We start from the raw sequence: 22,949 nt of genomic DNA, 5'->3' as shown, positions 1-22,949 counted from the left end.
TTATTGTGTCTTTAAGGTGTATTCAATAAAGGGTGTTTGAAACAAGTTTTAAATCTTTAAAAATCTCTAAATTTCTTGAGTTTTTCACTTTCCCGAGTCTGGAGCCGACTCTGATGCCGAGTCCCGAGTTCGAGTCTGAGTTGGCCTTGCTGAGTCCGAACTGAGTCCGAATCCCGTTTCTTTGCCATCGACATAGATCTCAAAATGCAACCTCTTATAAATACAAATCCTATGATACAAGAAAATGCAATAACACTTTAAGAAAAATATCCAAGACCTCTAAACGTGTTACTTTCCCTAGCCTAAAATCTTAAACCATTTCCTTGCATGTATCCTCGTCTTTTTCATTTCATGCATGATTATTACGTAGTTAAATGGGATTTTCAGTTATTTAATCACTGCAAAAGAGTCAGGATTTGTTTCTTCAGATCGCGATTCATTTGTTAAATGCATTTGGGCCAGGGTCCTCTCAGTTGGGATCTGTGAAGTGAATTGAAGTGCAGCCACTAAATTCAGCATTTTAGAGCAATATCCACCAGGCAAGCGAAATTCCCACATACTTGATCATCTTTTACAATTCGTTGCATTCTATCTCAAACAAACTGTTATACACTTTTCATTGCAAAACCTGTGTGACAATGGTATTATCAGTGTTAACACTCCTGTTACCCTCATTGGGTGTTTAAATTTTTATCAATGTTACTCTATCTTTAGTCCAGAGAATTCGGAAGGCATGCTTGTTAATTTGATTCTCAAGCTTATTGTTTGATTTACTTGATAGTAGGTTTTCAGATCCATTCCTTGCTACTTAGGTATGTACCTGATATGTTGTCATCAGAACTAATTCAGGAAACATAAGTGTTCGCTGATTGATATTATAACATCTTTTGGGTGATCGTGATTGAGATTGACCTCCATAACATGTAAAATTATATAACGTTATATGAAAAATGGTGTTATCGTACTATATATACAATGATGTTATCAGTGTGCTTGTTATATTATTTATCTATGTTAATATAGCTTTTGTCCATAGTTCACAAAAGACACGCTTGTTTATTTGAGTAACAAGCTCATATCTTGATTTACTTGAAAGGTGAACAGTTTCATACATTGCTATCCAGTTTTGTTCACGATCATTTCGTCACCGAACCCAATTCAGGATTAGGCATATAGTTGCGACTTATCTTGTTTCATATGTTTAAGTATCATATAATGCTATTCTTCAAATGGAGGAAGTATGCTTAAGTCTGCAGTATTATGGATTTTTCTGAGCAGTGCTGATAGCCTTTATCTGTGTTTTGCATTTCCACATATCAGAGGCATCTCTCTGTGTTTGGATCTTCCAAGCAATTATCTTTTGTTGAGTATTCTTGCTTGAATCTTCAATTAGAATGAACTACAATTTATCTTACACTAATTAATGCATTAGCTTTGCATTGAGATCTTTAAAGGGGACTGTTCTTATATTATCATCTTTGAGGGCACTTTCTGTTTACTGGTATGCGAATTGATATGAAGTTGGAAAATAAAATGTATTGAAAAACAAATCTTGGCACAGTCAATGCGTGCAGAACTTCCACTGATAAGGTGGCACATTACCACCAAAATACCCATCAGATGCTGATGACCATGCACTTCAACATGACCATATGGTACACTCATTAACATGGCCTGGCCAGTTTGTGTTGGAAGAATTCAAATGGGACTTGTTTGGACACTTTATCAGTCAGGTGTTTATCAAAATGATTGATGTTATGAGCCAAGGAAAGGGTAAGGCACAGGCGGGAGTTGCCATCTGCATCTTCTTAAGGTAGGAAGAGAAATCCAAGCCATTTCATTGTGCAATTCCAAATGGTCATCAAATCAAATGGTAATCTGAAATGTCAATAAACAAGTAAACAGTTAAACTTTGAGATTTGCTGACCTGAAAATGAGATCAACTGAGCCTTGGCCCTGTAAATTTTATTGTTAACTGGCCATTGCCATTGCCCTTTACTAACTTGCAGTTGCCATCTCTCAACATTGATTCTCCTCTTTCCACAACAAAAATCCTCATTGGCCTGAGATGGTAGTCAATAGTTGTAGACCCTTCTGTGGAGTACCACAAACCCAAATGTTGTGGGGATCTATTTATTTGAACTAATCTTCCCGAAATAAGCATGCGTTATTGTCATTTGCTAAATTCTTAGACAAGTCGATTTTAATTGTGAAATAATCAGAGTCATATTCATCCATTTTATGTTCAGAATTTCCATAATTGAAGTTAGCTATTTTATTGGATGAAGTAAAATACTAAAAGAAATTGATATAGAGAAGTGAGAGAGGTGAATATAGCCACGGGTAGCCCTAGCAGACCCAAGGTGAAAAAGGAACAACAATTATGGAAAATGTGCTAGTCACTTGTTAGCATCTATTATAAAAATAATTACAGGTAACTAAATGAATGGGAATTGTAAATACAGTGTCTTTCATGCATATGAATTGTGTTATGGTAGATATTACAGTAAAGGTATTATTACAATGTAGAAAGGAAGTAAAGGTATTATTACAATGTAGAAAGGAAGAAGATAGGGTGGACAACCCTACTTAACCAAATATGCTAAGGAAGCACCATGTTTCTGGCATAGAATACAACTCCAAAATAGGAATATATGAATGCTTGATAGGTAGATTTGATTGATCCTTTTAGTGGGGAAGAATAGACCTAATCATTCCCTAAAGAGCCTTAGAATCTTAGAACCTAAAAAGTTACTCTTAAGTTTGTGTTTGTGCTACCAAGGCCTTGATTAAGTCACTTATGCATACCCTATACTCTTAAGTTTGTGTTTGTGCTATCAAGGCTCTGATTAAGTCACTTTTGCATACCCTATACTTTAAAGTTTGTGTTTGTGCTATCAAGGCCCCGATTAAGTCACTTATGCATACCCTATGCTTTGGGTACAACAAACTCTCCATCCTTATACATTTTGCTATGTTTCCAGTTTAGCGGATTGCTGATTTTTTTTCTCAGGCCCGGTACGGCAAGGTTCAGCTGTGCAACTGTAAATTATGGTCATTTTGTGTATATTTTAATAACCATAATTTGCACAAATATACAAAATTAAAATAGAATTGAAAACATAGCTGATAGCCTGATAATTTTTTATTCAATGTCAATTGTCAAATCTTAAATGTCAAAGATAAATAAAAAACGGTTTATATAATAGTGCATTTGCACATAAAAATCAATACAAATCAATAATATCCACATGGCTCTTCATCAAGAGCATCAATGTCATTAGTTGGTTTGTTAGAACTATGCACAGTGTCAGTATCACTCCCACTAGCTCCACAATGCAAGTCATGTGTAGCATTTGAGACCAAGGAAAATTTGGTAACAAAAGCATCCAAGTTGGGATGCTTAAGGGTTACATCCCAATGCCCATTGTTTGCTTGTTTTACTCGACTGACGTGTGTGAATGGAGGTGCATGTTGGAATAAACATGAATCTACTCCTTTGCCTTTTTGGTTGTCAACTAGTTGCGTTTAAATAAGTCAATAAAGGAGTATGTACTCTAGTTATGCTTAGTTGGAGAGGAACTTGCAACCTGTTGAGATTTAAAACAAAGTTAATACAACATTTAAAATTTTATTCTCCAACGAAAAGTACAAAAGCTAAAAAATAAAAAAACATAATTTTGACAATGAAAGAAACAGAAATTAAGCCTTAAGTATACTAAATAGATGCACTCTTTCTTGTAATGTGTATTCAATTAGATTGAAATTAAGGACTTGTAGATTATAGAATAAGTAAAGGACCCTATATTAACCAATCATAGTATACAAGAATTGAGATTGACATCACAAATTGGAAACATAAATTGGAATCTAAACAGGAAACTACGCCAGGAAAATGAACTCGCAAGTATGAAAATAGGAACTTGTGCACTTGATAGATAGAAAGTATGTGAAATTGGATGCTTCCTATGATGCCAAAAGTGTTCCTAGAAAGTTTGGAGGCTCCAAGAGGTGTCGTCTAATAAAGGGGTAAGGATGTCCTATTTGGAGTGTTGGTAGCATTGTCTTGGAATGCTCTTAGTTTGGAACTAAAGAATCTTGATATTACCTTGGTTTTAGAAGTGCTAGTTATTTGTCTTGAAATTGTACAAATAGAGAGATACAACACAAACAAGGTGGTCAAAACACACAAAATATACTAGAAATGTAAACCCTATATAGAAAACTTGAGCTAGCTACGCATGATAAAAACAAAATGTAAGAAATTAAAATACTAGAGCGATCTATGGAAGGAAATACTATATGAGACCTATTCAACAAGGGGGGAAAGTATATAATATACCTATGACTAGAAAGAGGGAACTATGAAGCACCCAAGAATAAATTTTGAAGACTTCAAACACCAAATTGATTCTCCAAGCCCAAAAGATCTCTTATGAACAATTGGAAGCAAAATGAAAGCAAGAGTACAAGATTGCATTCATGTGGAAGTCAAAAGGAGGGGAAATAGGGTCTATTATAGGTTTGGAGGGATATGAGGCAAGTGATGAGCCTAGTATGAAGTTTGGTGACTAAACTCACCAAAACTAGGAGTCCCAAGGGGGGTAGATGTCATAATTTAGGCATGGGTGGCATTTGATTCCAAGGCATTTGAATTCACAGGGAAGATGAATGGGGATGATCTAAGGCTATTGGAAGCGTTTTTAAATTAATTAGATCTCCAAAACAAGAAATAAGGAAAACGAGACAAAAGTGTAGGTTAAGTACACACGAGGGAAAAGTAAAAAATTAAATGCTAGGTTGGTGGTATAAATATCACATGGAAAAGAATGAGCTAGGGTAAAAAACACATGGAAAGGGGATCACATAAGAACACAGGTATAAACATAAAGCAACAAGAAAAAGCTAGGTGTGCACAAGAAGGGCTAATCTGTAATGTCCCCTAATGGGATATTCCTATATTTTTGCCCAAGCACCTTGTAAATGCACAGGTCTGCCGTTTATACCAATCTGATCTGCTGCCTATACTCAGATATATCGGTGTATGAGAATCCTTTCTATTCCATCGGATCTGGTTCTCTGGTTATTGATTTAATGTTTTCTCTTCTTTTCCTTCGATGCGTGCTTGATTATTGAGTGCAGATTTGTATTTGTGTTCTGATATCTTTGATAATGTTCATATCATTCATCCAAATTTCTTATAATTCTGATTTAAGTCTGCTCCTAAATCTGCTTTTAATGCTTCAGATATTTTGTTTTATTCCATGGATCCTTCCTTCTCAAATGAAAACTTCTCCCCTTTATATCCTCCAATGTGAGTGAGAGTCACACCTCTTCATATTGGTCACAACATTTCACAATTAGCACCCTTTGAAAGGGTCACAACCTTTCATCATTTCTGCCCCTTTGAAAGAGTCAGTTCCTTATCTTCTTCCCATTAATGCTTCCTTAATTCCTTTACTCCCTTTTTTCTTCCTTATCCCTTTTCTCCCCAAATGAAGTTCTCTTCTCTCCCTTTTATATCTCGTGTTTGAGGGAGTCACAACTTTTCTTTTCGTGCCTTTTGACCATTCATCAAACTTAACTAAATTTTAATTATATTAAATTTTATTTTATTCTTTTATATATTAAGTTACTATTACTATTTATTGAATTATTATTAAATCCTATTTCAACAAGGGGATATTACATAATCAAAAGACTCACTTGACTAGACAAAGTGTGAACAAGGCTAAAAACACATACACTTGGGAACACCTAGAATGAGTATAAAACATGATAAAAGTCGTAAGTATGCAATTTTTGTCATTACATTTTGCCCCCACTTTAACAAACATATGATACGCTAAAAGGGAAGAAGCACACTAAAGTAAAGATTATTGTAAACATATATAAAATCATGAGATATAGTGGATACACAACCAAATGAGAGATACCAATCCTTTTGAATTGTTTTGTGATCTTTGTTCAAGTGTGCAAGTACATGGTACTATAATGCATTTTAAGAGAGTAGTCACTATACACCATACAAAGAACATTACTAAACAATACATGGAAATGATTTTATGTGACAATATGCCAAGCATGACAGTAATCCATGGAAACATACAACATGATTTTGAAATGGTATTTCAATATACAATAGAGATGAAAGACTCTATTTATAAAAGATTACAAGACGATGTTTCTAAAAAGAAACAATCGTAAACAACATAAAAGGAAACTTACTAAAATGAAAAGTAAATATCCTAAACTACCTAACTGAACGACCATTATAGAAACATTACATAATTACTTTAATATCCTCCGTATAGGTCATTTTGCTAACTACCCTACAGAAGACTTGACATAATCTGCAAGACTTTTGGCCATGAATGTAAGAAGGCTGCCCCCTTCTCTTTAGAATGCTTTGCGACATGAGCCTGCTGAGACCCTCTCTGGTTCTGTAGAACTTTTGGATATGACCAATTTTACCATAATCCTTCCAACATGAAGTTGGGTAACAAAGCCATCCCTCCATTTTTCTAGAGACACCGAGATCAGCTTCTCAAAACTTGTGCAAAAAGTCCATCATGATTGTTTTTTTGGAACAAAATCAGAAAACCCAGAAAATAACAACACCCTTCTTGATCTTTTGTGGAAAAAATTAGAAAACCCTTCAGTAGAGAAATAACCCATGATTTTTGAAGAGAAAATTGTGCAAAACCCTCCATGATTTTTTGTGGAGAAAAATCATAAACTTATCCACGATTTTTGAGGAGAAAATCGTACAAAACCCCCTAGTTTGTTCAAAAAATTTAGTTGCAGCCATCATGAGTAGTAAACAGAAATAAAAACTCCTTGACTTTTGTCAAAAAAATCAAGCAAAACCCTTCCATGATTTTTTGTGGAAAAAAATCGGAAAACCCACAATTTTTTTGTACTAAAAAATTTACCAAAAAAGAACCTAAGCTTTGATACTATGAAATGACATTTCAATATACAATAGAGATGAAAGGCTCTATTTATAAAAGATTACAAGAGGATATTTCTAAAAGGAAACAATCATAAACAACAAAAAAGGAAACTTACTAAACCAACTAAGATGACCATTATAGAAACATTATAATATTTATTTAATACAATTCGTGCACAATGAAAATAAATAATGTCATGCCCCACCACAACAAGATTGCGTTTCTTTGAAATTATAACCTAGGCAATTAAAGGCAAATGAAGGTGGTGCCTAAGAAATGCTACCATGGACAGCGATTCCTAAAACAAAGTATTTGATTAAATTAACACTACTCATGATTGGCAGCGATTAAGGATGAAAGGTTGTAACTCTTGCAAAGGCCATAATGGTGAAGAGTTGTGACTCCATCAAACATAAGGTATAAAAGAGAGATCATTTCAATGAAAAAAGAACATTCAGCCATCAATTATCAATTAGGAATGAAGGAATCAATTTAGAAATATATTATTATTCTAAAAGGCAGCAATGAAGGCTGTTGACTCATTTCTTGTGAAAGGTGGTGACTATTTCACCAATAAAGTATAAAGGATACATCATTCCAAGGATTCATCCAAGAAACTCAATCAATCAGAAATTCATCAAGAATCAACTTAGAAATTCATATTTCAAGTATCAATTCATCCAGCAATAAATATATAGCAGAAATTCATTGAAACATAATCCACTAAAGCATCACATCAGCTATAGTCTAGCAAATACATCAATTTATCAGTTTTGAATTCTAGGTAGTATCTTGCAAATTGGAAGGACAAAATCCTTTCCGGGTCCATGAGAATTGGAAGGACGAATGGATGAAAAGTCAAAACCTAAATCTTGTTCAAGGAGGACAAAAACCCTCCAAGGTGGGCTAAGAGTTGGAAGGACAAAAACTTCTCATGCTCTTTGGCAAGTTAAAGATGAAAATGTAATGCCCCCATTTTGAAATAGGATTTATTAATAAATGCTAACAATACAATTAAAATATAGAATAATGAAACTAAAATAAAAATAAAAATATAAAGAATAAAATTAACATAATAAAAGTTTAGTTAAGTTTAATGAATGGCATGAAATGAAAACTTGTGACTCCCTCAAACATGAGGTATAAAAGGGAGAAGAGAACTTCATTTGAAGGGGCATTTTTTAATCAATAATCAGAAGTACAGATCTGAGCTGAATAAGAAGTGCAGATCTGATCTGAATAAGAAGTGCAGATTTGATTTGAATAATAAGACAACAATAAGGAGACGTGACTCAAACATGAGGTATAAAAGGGAGAATAGAACTTCATTTGAAGGGGCTTTTTTTAATCAATAATCAGAAGTGCAGATCTGAGCTGAATAAGAAGTGCAGATCTGATCTGAATAAGAAGTGCAGATTTGATTTGAATAATAAGACAACAATAAGGAGACATGACCCTTTAAATGGATGTCTCTTTCCAAAGAGATGTGTCTCCCAAATAAAATAGGACAGTATAAAAGGATATAGAATGGAGGAAGGAAGGAGGAAGGGAACATAGGAATTAAGGATTAATGGAAGAAGAAAGGAATGAGAAGAAAATAAGGAAGTGACACTTTCAAAGGGGAGACGTGATGAAGAGTTGCGACTCTTTCGAAGGGTGGTAATTGTGAAAGGTTGTGACTATTGCAAAGGGAAGACATGGTGAAGAGGTGTGACTCTTCCTCACATTGGGAGATATGTAAAGGAGAAGGTTTTATTTGAGGTGGACATCCAAGGGAGATTAATTTGGAGAATAATTTATTATTCTCAAAGGCAACAATGAAAAGTGGTGACTCAAATCTTATGAAAGGTTATGACCCTTTCACCTATAAAGTATAAACGAGAGATCGCTTCAAGGAAAGCTCAATACATCATCACTCATCAATGCATCAAGAAACCAAGCAATCTATGAATCAACAAAGGTCAAATCAAACAATCTATCAATTAGCAAAGATCAATTCAACAAAGTGGATAAACAAGCAACTAAAACATCATCAATCATCAATTCACATCTTGAAATCAGAAATCAATCAATCTATCAAATCAATCAATTCATCATTCAAGCATCACTCTATCAAATCAACATTCGTTTAATCAATCACTCATTCGAATATCAATCATTCAGCATCAATCCGTCAATCAAGGAAAGCAATTGAATTAGTATCGGTACTCATAAAGAGCAGATCGATCCATAATATATTAGCGAATACAAGCAATTACAACAATCAATCACGAAGATACACCCAGATCAGACGTATGAGAGCATCAAACCTCTCACCATTTCAGATCTGTTATGACAAACATCTAATAATCTTAACAATTGCTCGTGGTATATATTTTGCCTATACATTATTTGTCAACATTTATCTCTTCTCTCTATATATGTATTATTGGATGCATATGACTGTTAATTTGTTTGTAAACACCCATTTTGTAGGTAAGGGAGGAGGTGTAAGGAAGAAGGGTAGGCATGAGATCACCAATTAAGTAGGCTACCTCGAGTGGATGTCCATGTTGCCTACCATTGGGGCCAAGAGGGCAAAGATCTGCTCTTGGGCTTAGATAGGATGACTAAGACGCCCCTATTACGATCTCCTCTATGATTCTACAATGATGGGTTATTGACCTTGGGGATTGAGGCATGGATAGGGAAAGAAGGTACAAGCACCCCACTAGGTAGGGCATCCTGAGTGGATGTCCATGTTGCTTGCCATTGGGGCCAAGAGGGTGAGTGTCCACTCTTGGGCTTAGTGCGGGATGGCTTCAGGCGGACCTATCATGCTTCTTCCTTCAAAACCTAATGTGTTTGAATAGTAGGGAGTGATATATATACATATTATTTGAAGGAGATATTTTACTTGGTAAAGATATAACCCTAAACCTAACTTGTTGCAATTGTGATTCTAGGGCCTATTCTAGGGTAAATTTGGAAGGGGACATTACAATTGGTACCAAAGCTTTGATCTTGCCAGCTTGTAGGGTAAAGCTAAAACGATAGATGCATTCTATTCAATGAACATTGAAGGCCTAAGTAAGGGATCTATAAACTCAGTCCAAAAATAGAATGAAATGGGCCAACATTGCACTTCTATATGTGTGTGCATTTCAAATGTATGCTTCATGCCTTATGTGCATTACTACATGCCTTACATGTATGCTTCATGACCTGCGCATATTTATGTGTATGCCTTGCATGTATTTATGCTTCATGCCTTGTCTTACATAGAAACTTTGTGCCATACATGTCTTACATAGATGCTTCATACCTTACATGTATATATGCTTCATATGTATTTATGGATATGCTTCCTATCTTATGCATATTTATATGTTTGTTTCATGTTTAAAGTGTTTGGAGCAATTTTATTCCATGTGTATTTCGAAAGCCATTTAAGATTAGGAATCATCTTTAACACTCCATGATCATTGCTTGAGGACAAGCAATCTTGGGTGGGGTGGACTGTAATGTCCCCATTTTGAAATAGGATTTAATAATAAATACTAACAATAAAATTAAAATATAAAAATAAAAATAAAATAAAATAAAATTAAAATATAAAGAATAAAATTAAAATACTTAAAGTTTAGTTAAGTTTAATGAATGGTCAAAAGGCATGAAATGAAAACTTGTGACTCCCTCAAACATGAGGTATAAAAGGGAGAAGATAACTTCATTTGAAGGGGCATTTTTTAATCAATAATCAGAAGTGCAGATCTGATTTGAATAAGAAGTGCAGATTTGATTTGAATAATAAGACAACAATAAGGAGACATGACCCTTAAAATGGACGTCTCTTTCCAAAGAGATGTGTCTCCCAAATAAAATAGGACAGTATAAAAGGATATGGAATAGAGGAAGGAAGGAGGAAGGGAACATAGGAATTAAGGAAGGATTAATGGCAGAAGAAAGGAATGAGAAGAAAATAAGGAAGTAACACTTTCAAAGGGGAGACGTGATGAAGGTTTGCGACTCTTTCGAAGGGTGGTAATTGTGAAAGGTTGTGACTATCGCAAAGGGAAGACATGGTGAAGAGGTGTTACTCTTCCTCACATTGGGAAATATATAAAGGAGAAGGTTTCATTTGAGGTGGACATCCAAGAGAGATTAATTTGGAGAATAATTTATTACTTTCAAAGGCAACAATGAAAAGTGGTGGCTCAAATCTTATGAAAGGTTATGACCCTTTCACCTATAAAGTATAAAAGGGAGATTACTCCAAGCAAAGCTCAATACATCATCACTCATCAATGCATCAAGAAATCAAGCAATCTATGAATCAGCAAAGGTCAAATCAAACAATTTATCAATTAGCAAAGATCAATTCAACAAGAGGATAAACAAGCAATCAAAACATCATCGATCATCAATTCACATCTTGAAATCAGAATTCAATCATCAAATGTTTTTTAAGGAATCAATCAATCAATTCACTCTTTCGATCATCAATTCACATCTTGAAATCAGAATTCAATCATCAAATGTTTTTTAAGGAATCAATCAATCTATCCAATCAATCAATTCATCATTCAAGCATCACTCTATCAAATCAACATTTGTCAATCAATCACACATTTCAATATCAACATTCGTCAATCAATCACACATTTCAACATCAATCATTTAACAACAATCCATCAATCAAGGAAAGCAATTGAATTAGTATTGGTGCTCATAAAGAGCAGATCAATCCATAATATATTAGCGAATACAAGCAATTACAACAATTGATCAAGAAGATACACCCAAATCAGAAGTATGAGAGCATTTGGTCTCTAACCATTTCAGATTTGTTATAACAAGCATCTAATAACCTTAATAATTGCTCGTGGTATATATTTTGCATATACATTATTTGTGTAATTTCCCCTTCTTAGCCAAAATCAACAGATCAAGATCAGTCTATTAACGAAGTCCTCGTAGATTGATAAGGACGGGCAAAGGACATTGGATTGGTGATTTTCTCCTATTTCAAAGGGCACTAAGAGTAAACATGGGTGGAATCAGTCGACAATATTGTTATCTCCAAGTTGCCAGTCTAAAACTGCATTAAACCTTAGAATATCTCCTTCAAAGGCATACATGAGTCTAGAGAGAGAGTGAGGTGCTTCCTTGCCAGGTATCCATGAGGAGAGAGAGAAAAAAGATTAAAAGAGAGAATATCTCCTTCAAAGGCATACATGAGTTTAGAGAGAAAGTGAGGTGTTTCCTTGCCAGGTATCCATGAGGAGAGAGAGAAAAAAAAGATTAAAAGAGATATTAAAGTTGATGCATATTACTTTGTAATCTCTCCTTGGGTCACTTAAAACATATTTATAATATTAAGTTTCACCTTTCCTATGTACCTATTCCTAGTGAGAGAGTGAATGGGGAAGAGAGAGCTAAAAGGTTAGTATAAGTGGAGAAAGCATATAACATAAGGTGTATGTTCTAAGTGGGAGAATTGTTATGAGGATAAAGTAACTGTTACCTATTTTTCGCTCCTGGCTGAAAAATAGGTTGAGAAATGCTAGCATGAACAAAAGAAAGCTAGTGGATACTTATTCTCTGTTTTTGTGTTTTAAAGATGATGTTTCTAAGTACTTTTATTCTGTAACATCAAAGAAAAACATCTCATTTGCAAAAGAAAAGTATTTTTTATTCATTTTCAAAAATGCGTCCCACACAAGGAGCCGTGGGACTAGCTACGTACATCCAATGCAGAAGGGAAATATACATATATGTATGCAAGTACAAAGAAAAAATAAGGCATGTCAGAAGTGGAACCAGTCATTGCCTGAATGACTGGAACAGTTGAGAGGCGCTCGTCGTAGCCTTTGTCTTGCTGCTCCACCCTGGTCCGTTGATGTTTTCCTTCTGATATCTGCAAAAAAAAAGGTTGAAACAAACAATGTGTTAGAACATTTTGTTCTAAGCAATAGCTGGCTGCATTTCTGACATATGTACTAATGCACGCATATATATATATGATCCCTACGTACATCGAATGCATATAGCTCGCATCACAAAGGAATCTCCAAAAGGCAAAATCAGATCAAAGGAAAGACACCATAAATATGCATTTTTTGCTGACAAGTTTGTTTCATGTGCAGGAAAAGGAAAAGGAAAAAGGACAGTTTGCTGGTCATAAAATTCACTAAGATGAGTGGAGACGAATGCGGCTCCCACAAGGGTTGAGCCCAGCTCATGTGAGGAAAATCAAGGTTTAATACAATCAAATCATGTCAGGGCTGGTGATAAAGGGGAGAAGACATTCAAATTCTAGTCATTATTCCATTTGAAATTAACAGTCTTTATCCTGATTACGGGGGTGGAGTTACTGTCAGAAAATATTCAGATTGTGGTACTAGTTGCAAAACAATGGCAGCCATTGTTTAAAGATAAAGTCAGATTTATAGGAGATCAGTCACCTGGGCCACACCAGAATGAGGATGAAGCCCTGCTCACAAGTTCACTTCAGCCTTATGTGGGTGTGGACAATCAAGAATCAAACCAATTATCAGATTCCAGCTACATGCGAGGTATGATAGTCTACAGTGAGATTGATTTTCCTTGTTTCATACACATGATTACACTAAGAAATACTTGTTAAGATCAGATGACCAATATGGTCTAAGAGAGCTGATTTTAGAAACTAGGAGATTGCCTAATAGGAAGGTCCTACAATTTGATAATGAAATTGGTTTGTCATGGGTACTTCACCATTGTGGGGTTGGTTGGAGGCAAATAAAATAACAGCTAAGGAGATGCAGGTATGTATCAGTTTTATGACAACTAAGGCAGCTAAGAAAACGTGTGTCTTCCAGCTGGACACCTCATAGACCAGCACTTATGGGGATACAACCTACTCTGGAAAAAGATGCAATTAAGTACAACGAAGACACTTTGAAGAAGCATGCACATGATTCTAATTTTTTGAAAGTGACCAGTAGTCCTTTGCCATCACATGAGCCTTGCATTGAGGACCACTCAAGAATGGATTGATAAGTATGAAGTTAAAGATGAAAATTCAGACTTCTCACAGTCTGATTTTGCATCAGCAGTTGAAAAAGAGCTTGAGGTAAATGATCCTACTCTCTCTTGCTTGGCGATATTCCCTTGATTGAATATGATGTTGACCTACCTTTAAAACGTGAGTTTTGTGGAAGACAAGTTACGAAGGAAGCTGTTTTTAAATGGCATGATGATGAAGGCAAGTCAGAACATTTGTTTGAAGATGTTAGTTTTCAAGAATCACATCACTTGGAAGGTCAAATGAGGGTAAACAAAGACATGATTATTGTTGTCCTGGCTCACGTTGGTGACACTCATAAGATGCTGGCAGCTTATTTTTGGAAGACTCTAGGAGGACACAAAAGCCTTGAAGGAGAACTACCTCTTGCATTTTTACAAGTATTCAATGAAGCTTTGGTTGTGATGAAATTAAATTATATACACCTACTTTGGATAGAGATCATTGCCTCCAGCTTGATGAGATATATTTTAATACATTAAGAAGAAAAGAAGATGAATCATCTCTTGCAGCCACACCTGAGGAAGAGGAAAATAAGAAAATAGTAGACGGGATGGAGGATCTTCAAAGAGAAGAGGATTTAGTTTGCAACCATTTTCAGTTAGATACTTCTTTTGGACCAGCCTTTGTTGAAGAGCAGCTTCTTAGTGAAGAAGTTACAATGAAGGCCCAAACTATGATCAAAGATGAAAAGATTGTTTATACTCCTTCTGGGCCATCAACTGATAGTGGTGCATGATGCTGCCCTAAATTCAGAAAATTCAGAAAATTCAGATTTTTCAATCATTGACAACAGTACTTCAGTTGACAACCTGGAGGAGATTGGTTTTGGGTGTGGTACACACTTTGGCAAAACAAAAATCAATGGCGCACCTATGAACATGACAGCCAAGAGGATGGAGGCTTGAATCAAGCTTGAAGCATGTGATTTTCAGTTACAGACATATCTTGGTGCAGCACTAGATGAAGAACCTTCAACAAAGAAGAAAGGAGTGTTTAAGCTCTTGAGGACACTACGGAAAGGTATGACTGCCATTCTGATTTTTTGCTTGGCAACAAAAGTCCCTCGCCTTTGCATAATCATGAGGTAGCAGCCACTTCAAAGAGAATAAATGTCGAAGGAGTCTCAGGAAAAAACCAAAAAATCAAACAAGAGGTTCGAAATAAACAAAGACTTCGTTCTGCTGGCCAGAATGAAATTGCCAATGAAGGAATGGGCTTTAACAAGAAGAAGTGGTTGTGAAGCATGGTGATCAATGGGGTCGAACCATGCAAGCGTCATGTACACTTTCCTTTCTTGATCAAGTTTGTCATATACTTCTTCAAGCTCTTTTCTGCCATTCATGAAAACAAAGTCCTCTTGTACATGCATGAAGATTTCTTGCTTTGTTTTTTCTTTCTGAGAATGAAATACAAGGTTTGAATATGAAGTTTAGGCATTGAAATTATGCACGAGCCACTGTACATTGGTAGACAGAAATACAGAGATATCAACACCAGTTGCAAAACAAAGGCAGAAATCAAGGGCTGCATGGGCTAGTGTAGACAGAGCATCTATGAAGAGGGTAAATACAGTTATAAAGGCTTGAGACAGTCTCAAGGGATTTCAAATAAGACATTTGTGGCATGAATGGAAAGGAAGAATATAAAGAGAGAAAGACAGTCCTATGTTCATAACAGTCTTGCACCCAAAGGGTTTGACACAATCATAGGGCAACTACACACATAGATGACAATGAATGAGATCAAATTGTAGCATTAAGATCATGTAGACACAAAGGAGACCTTGTGACATAGAATATAGTCACAATGATGTATATCGCAGTAAAGGGCTATTTGTGAGTATGAGCAGCCATGGTGTTTGACAGAGAAGAAAAGCTTTAAGGACAAATGATGTATGTCACAATCTTCATACTGTGTCTAGCAAGCATAGTTTTGGTACACAAAGTCTCAGTGACCTTTAAAGATGAATACAGTCCAAGTACACTATGGGAAAGTTAGTAAAAGAGCAGTCACAGGTCCCTCAAGGGAAAATAACAATGTTAGTGAACCTTATTCAAGACACCAATAAGAGCCAAGAAGAGCACATATAGAGCAGCAGAAAGGTGATTTCAAAGATCATAAGACATTCACAGTAGCAGCATACCATCATAGCACTTTGATTGCAGTCATTAGTTATGAATCACCCAAAGTGTCATGGAGGTGCTGTATCATTTCTTTCCTTTTGCTGTAGATAAATTGAACCCAGAAACCAGTCTAATATATGGAGAAGCTCCAACAGTTCTGGATACTGGGGAAGAGGAAAGTATTATCACTACTATTTTTGGTAATGGAGGAAACATAGGAAGTGCAAAGTATGAGTTTGGTGCTGAACAAGCAATATTAGTACGAGATGATAATCAGAAAGTCCAGGTCCTTGAGCAAGTGGGGAAGCAGTCTCTTGTGTTGACTATACTTGAATGCAAAGGACTTGAATTTCAGGATGTGTTGCTATATAATTTTTTCAGTGGCTCTCCATTGGGCATGAAGTGGCGGGTAGTATATGACTTCATGAATCAGAAGGGTTTCAACAGCTGTGAGCAAAATCAATATCCCAAGTTTGACAATATCAAGCATAATCTTTTGTGCAGTGAAGTGAAATATTTATATGTTGCTATTACCCGTTCAAGACAAAGAGTTCTCATCGAAAGCTTCATACAGTGCTCAGAAAAATGAAAAAAAACGCAGTAATTCGAACTATTTTTTCTCATAATTATGATAGAAAGGGGAAAAATAATCCTGCAGTACCAAGGAATGAAGTTTTTCAGAAAAAACCACAGATCACATAAGTGGATTTTCTCAAAAAATGCAAGCAAATGCCGAACAGGTTCGAATACATGAAAGATTTCAGAAAGACAGAGAGGAAAGCCATACATATTACAAAAAAAAGGGGCATTTTTTTTTCAGAATCGATAAAAATGGCGGACCTGTGCATTTTTCCTTCCTGAAACGATAAAAATGGCGGCCCTGTGCAGAATAATGGATGCAAAGCGATAGCATCGCGCCCAGCAAGGAAGCCGAACTCCGAACACCCAGAAAGTATCCAGAAACGCAAGGAATTTTCACAGCGGCTCCGCAAAATAAGCCCGAAACTAGCAGATACGAAGAGAGAAGAACAGGTCTCAAGCAAAAAGAGGGCCCAGCGCTCAAAAATGCGCCCAGAACTGAAGAATGCATGACTTTTTTCCCTTCGAACCCTAAGCGGCGCCCAGAAGTGCAGAGCCGTTTCCAGAATTATCGAGAGCAAAAGTGAAGAGGCGAATGAATATTTTAGGGTTATGTTTCCCTAAAAATGTCTTTATTAAAAAATCATTTCTTTTCCCTTCTTATGCCACGCAATATGCATGGAGGACATGGCAAGGTTCGCATATATTTCTAAGTGATTTTAATCACTTTAAAAAAAACTTTGTAAATCTCTTGTTTCCTAAGTGACTTCATATCACTTAACGCCTCCCCTTTCAAATTTCCTAGCAAGATGACCTTAAAAACTCAAGAAATGCGCCCTCTAAGACTTGTAAGCAATGTTTTTTAAAGTTTTTCTTTTTATTAAAAAATTTATTATTTTTTGATCAAACATAGGTTTGATTTTATTTTTGCTTTATATATAAAAAAAATAATAATAATAATAAAATATAATAAAGAATTTTATTTATTAAAGTGTTAATCAAACACTTTTATTAAATATATTTTTTATTACACTTTATTATTTAATAAATAAAAATAATAAAATTGTATTATTAAAGTGATTTATTTATTTTGTCGCTTTAAATAAAACAATTCTATTACTTTTATATTATTAAAGCTTTTAAATATAAATAAAAATAAAGTCAAACAAATGTCTGACCAGAGAATAATAAATCTTTTTTAAAAAAAATCACTTTATTAGATATTTTTGTTTGGGCAAAGGGAGGGATGAGATAAGAAAGTCATCCCTGGAGCACATAGAAATAATTCAAAATTAGTGCATGAAGTTTTTGGCACGCCCGGTGGGACTGAGAGCATAATTTTTCAGCCCTTATAAGATGTTTTATGGTGCTGTTTGGTGTGTACAGCAGTAATTTTAGTCTTTCAGAGACATTCTTACAACATACCTGGCGACTCTGATTTCTGGTTTAGTAAAGTCAGTGCAATTTTGCTTATGAGAAGGATACAAACCAGGAGTAATTCTTCATCCTTCGAATTTTTGCAGTTATCCCCCCCTAGAAGAAGAGGGAGGGTAGTTGAGAAACAGAAAGAGAACCGTGTTTATTCCAGGAGAGCTAAGTCTACTCCCCCTGCTGTTAGGGCTCAAACTGTGTCACAAATAATCCCAGTAATCATGATTCCAGCAGGCAGAAATCAGCCATTTGTTGCATTTAACCAGGGCAGCCCATTGAATTTAACACAGCATGATGATATTCCAGTGGCTGCTTTGAAAAGCTTACCATATTTTCATGGTGAAGATCAAATTACCCCAGCTGAACACATAAAAGATGTTGCAAACTTATGTGCTGTTCACCATGTGATAGAGGAGAATGTTGCAGTCAGATTGCTTGCAGCATCTTTCAAGGGTAAAGCCTTGCAATGGTTCAGAGGCCCTATTAATTCTATTGCGACATGGGACCAGTTGGGTAACCAATTATGCAGTTTCTTCGAGGACAAATCAGACCATTTGTCGCTAATGGAGCAGCTGTCAACAATAAAGAGGGCTCCCCACGAAGTCATGTCAGATTTCAGCCACCGTTTCCAGAAAACTTGGGATAGAATCCCACAAACGGTAAGACCCACAGCTGACCACGCCTTCTTATACTATTTAAGAGCTTTGAATAGTGATATCTCGGTGATGGTGCAATCGATGGGAGGCACTTCATTGCCTCAGGCCTATTCTATAGCCATTAGAGCAGAGAACAGCCTTATACAGGCTGGTAAAATTGCCCCAAGGCCTGCCATGCCAATTTTTCCTACTATCCAGCCACCGATAGCAATGCAAATACCTCCTATAGCTATTATCCCAGCTGCACCAGCCTTACCAGCACCAAGTTCTCAGTCTGTTAGACCAGAAAATAACTTTCCAGCACAATCAAGTGATCTACAGGAGATCAAGGGACTGCTGCAAACATTTGGCAGCGAAATAGTAAACTTGAAGAGGCAGCAAAATCAAGGTTTCAGGCCTTACCAGCCTCCATTCCAGTCTAATTATCAGCAAAATCAGTCAAACAGACCACCTTATCAGCCAAATAATCAAGGCCCAAGACAAGCCTACGTGCCAAGGCCTTATCAAGCTTATAGCCCCAATGCTGCCAGCTCTTCAAAAGAGCTCATGCCCATTCAAAACAATTTGGCACAGGACTTTGACTGGTGTTTTCCCTGCAATTTGCCCCATAACCAAAGCACTTGTGCAAATGGGGTGATTAACCAGGCCTTGATGGTCCAAAATAATTCAAGTGGGCAATTGGATACGCCCCACGAAGATTCTATCCAGCAGCAGGGGGATCAACAACCTGAGACAGCTCTTTTAAATTGGCAGGGAGGAGAATTTTGTGGGATTAACCAAGCTGATCCAGCAGCTTTGGTCTATACAAGGTCCAAGAAGAGAGCCATAGAAGGAGGGCAGCAACTGGATAATAATCAAACCTTGATACACCAGCTGCCGAACTTGGATCAGAATGCTGCTGGCCCATCAACCACTGAAAATGTTAGGCAATCGCCAACAAGCCAGCCCTTGGTAGGCAAGAAGCAACCTAATCCATCAGTCCAGACAGCTGCTGCTCAAGGTGAGGTTGCTGCCCCTAAAATACAAGCAAAGTCAAATGCGTCTTTCAATATTCTTGATCATATGAAGAAAGCAAACGTATCCATGACTATGTGGGATTCCTTGTGTATCCCCGGCCAAAGGGACTTACTCCAATCAGCCTTGTCAAATTTAGACATATTTGAAGAACTTAAGGAAAATAAACCCAAGGCTGTGTTGACCAATGCTACTACAAATGATAAAGAGAAAGAAGCTTCAAAGGTTAAACCCCCACCCTTCTATGTGTCCTTAATCATTGGAAATCAATTAGTACATAACTGCATGATAGACTCGGGTGCTAGCAGCTCGGTCATGCCCAAACAGATTGTAGATAGGTTGGGGATCAAATACGAACCTTTAGAAAAGGGAGTTGTCCAATTAGACGGGACTGCTGTTAACACAGTAGGAGTTATTAAAAATCTGAGTTTAACCCTTCATGCTTGCCCAAACTTCTCTATTCCACAAGATATTTACGTTATAGAATTGCCTCCTTATTTCGCTATATGCTTATCAAGAGATTTTACTGCAAAAATAGGAGGTTACTTATCTTCAGATTGGTCCCATATGCTGTTTAGGACTAGGTATGGCACAAAAGTAACTATAAGGTCAGAACCTATAGCCAAGGATCATATAGAACCTTACAATCCGCCTCCCCTTAATGCCAATTTAATTGCAAGTGACTGTGAGGAGGAATCTGCAGTTCAAGAAGGCAATACATCCACAGAAGGTATACCTGATATCCTTCTTGATGAGTGGGCAGCTCAGACCCACGTTGCTGTTCCATGTGAACAACACGAAGAGACTGATTTTGGTGTTTTTGTGATACTTGAGGCTGATCCTTTCATGCCTGATATAGAAAAGAATCCAGAACAGCACGGTGATTAGCAAGATTGTGAGCTATGGGAGCTTTTTTTTGATGGCTCAAGGAACAAAGTTGGTACAGGTGGTGGATGCATGCTTGTTTCCCCAAGAGGTGAGAGATACTATTCAGCTTTCAGATTTTGTTTCAGCTGTACTAATAATGTTGCTGAATACGAGGCTCTTATCCACGGTTTGGAATGGGCAAGATAGAGAGGTATTAACTGTCTGAAAGTGTCTGGGGACAGCGAGTTAGTTGCAAATCAGGTGAGGAACATTTGTCTTACAAAGAATGATTTGCTTAAGTCTTATAAGCATAGGGTGTGGGACCTCTTGGAAGGATTTGATGCCTTCAATCTGCTATCCATACCCAGAAATCAGAATAAGTGTGTTGACAGATTAGCAGCCATAGGGGCAGAATATGATATTCCCAAGGAAATTGGTAGCAGTGGTAGTCATCAGCATGTGAAGATTGTTATTAGGCCTGCTGTACCAGATAATGATATACATTGGTAGGTTTTTGAAAGTGACCAGCAGATTGTGAGTTTCCTAAGAGAGGAAGCTGAGTTCTGTCATACCAACCAGAAGAAACTACAACACCAGTATGGTGACCAGATCATTCAGCTGAAAGGAAATAAGTTACCCAAGGGATTGGTCTCCTTGGAATCCATCTTCAATTCTGACGATCAAGTTAGGAAAGAAAGGTCCAGCATTCAGATTGATCAAAACCACTATGAAGAGGTTGAGATTTCGAGAGGTAGGTTTCTTAAACTTGGCAAAGTTCATACCAAAGGAAAAGAAGCAGCTTTTGTATCCCTCTGTCAGGAATTTAATGATATATTTGCTTGGCAATATTCTGATTTGAGGGGATTTGACCCTGAGCTTGCACAACATACAATAGAACTCGAGCCTAATTCCAAACTAGTGAGACAGAAACAGAGGCCAATAAATCCCAAATTGGAGCCCCTGATGAAAAAGGAATTAGACAAGTTGATTGAGAGTGCCATAGTCTTTCCCATCAAGCATACTTCGTGGGTTTCAAACTTAGTTCCGGTAAGGAAGAGGAATGGTGAAATCAGGCTCTGTGTGGATTTTAGAGACCTTAATCGAGCCTCACTGAAAGACCATTATCCTTTACCTTCTATGGAGCAAATTTTGCAAGTAGTTTCAGGTTCTGAGATGTTTTCTCTGTTAGATGGTTTTTCCGGTTATAACCAGATTTTAGTTAAAGAGGAAGACCAGTACAAGACAGCTTTTACTACTAAATGGGGCACTATGGCCTATAAGAAGATGCCTTTTGGGTTGTCCAATGCAGGGGCAACTTTCCAGCGTGCTATGGATATGGCGTTTCAAGGTTTGATGTATAAAATAGTGCTGGTCTATCTAGATGATATCACAGTGTTCTCAAAAGAAGCAAAGGATCATCTAGACCATTTGAGGCTGATCTTCGAAAGATGCAGACAGTTTGGGATATCTCTTAATCCGAAAAAGTGTATATTTGCTGTCCATGAGGGCAAATTGCTTGGGTACGTGGTATCCAAGCACGGTATTACCATCGATCCTGAGAGGATAAGTGCCATCTTGGCCCTTCCTTTACCTAAAATGAGGAGGTGGAGTCTTCTTGATAACTTTGGAAAAAGGCATATATACTGGGAGCCTTCATTTTTGTAAGGGTTCTGATTCATTCATCTTGGAGCAGACTGTAATTTTTGGTTCTCTCTGCAAGAATGGATGTCTTTGTAACACATTTTCAGGATTTATAAAGCTTGGTGATACCTGTTTGGCAAGGATAATAGCTTGGTTTGCTGCTCTACTTCTCATCTTTCTTTGTTACTGCATCTTCAGGGTTAGTCAGTTCTTTGGTGGTTGGCTTTTGCCCCCCTTAAAATTTACATCTCCTTTTGATGCCTTATGCAGAAATACATATACTACTTGCAGGTCATAAGCTGTGTTTTAATGATTAATAGTCTTAGGTTGTGAAAAAGGATTTTTTTTCCCTCTTAGGACTGTGATTATCCAGCCTGTTTATGAAGCATTGATGCAAGGGTTATGAGTTGTTGGTCAGTGTAAAAAAGGGTTTATTATCATTGTTGTACTGTGTGTCTTTTGCTTAGATAGATTCCAAAAAGAATACCATCTGGTGCAATCACCTTAGATTCAGGTTTTAGTTTTACATTTTCTCCTTTTTACTCTTTTCCCCTGAAGAAATTGTTAGTTTAGGTGCAGAATCTGAAAAGAACCAGCTTACTCTGGAGGTTTACTCCATTTTTTAGGCAAC

At 36.6% G+C, this 22,949-nt stretch overlaps 1 protein-coding gene across 6 annotated transcripts in view; it reads left to right on the top strand.

Moving 5' to 3' along the window:
- Positions 1–251: 251 nt before the first annotated feature.
- Positions 252–22,949, top strand: part of LOC131032105 (dehydrogenase FPY6) — a 218,676-nt gene continuing 195,978 nt past the window's right edge. For 5 of the 6 annotated variants that reach the window (XR_009103379.2, XM_057963026.2, XM_057963030.2 and 2 more), the window contains exon 1: positions 252–539. The gene's annotated coding sequence lies outside the window, so the exon portion shown is untranslated. The remainder of the gene's footprint in view (positions 540–22,949) is intronic. The other variant, XM_057963031.2, reaches the window with a different exon arrangement.

Source organism: Cryptomeria japonica, chromosome 4 (genome assembly GCF_030272615.1).
Source record: "Cryptomeria japonica chromosome 4, Sugi_1.0, whole genome shotgun sequence".
In the NCBI taxonomy this organism is placed as follows: Eukaryota; Viridiplantae; Streptophyta; class Pinopsida; order Cupressales; family Cupressaceae; genus Cryptomeria; species Cryptomeria japonica.
The sequence above is the reverse complement of the archived record's forward strand: the minus strand, read 5'-3'. Positions and strand labels throughout refer to the sequence as shown.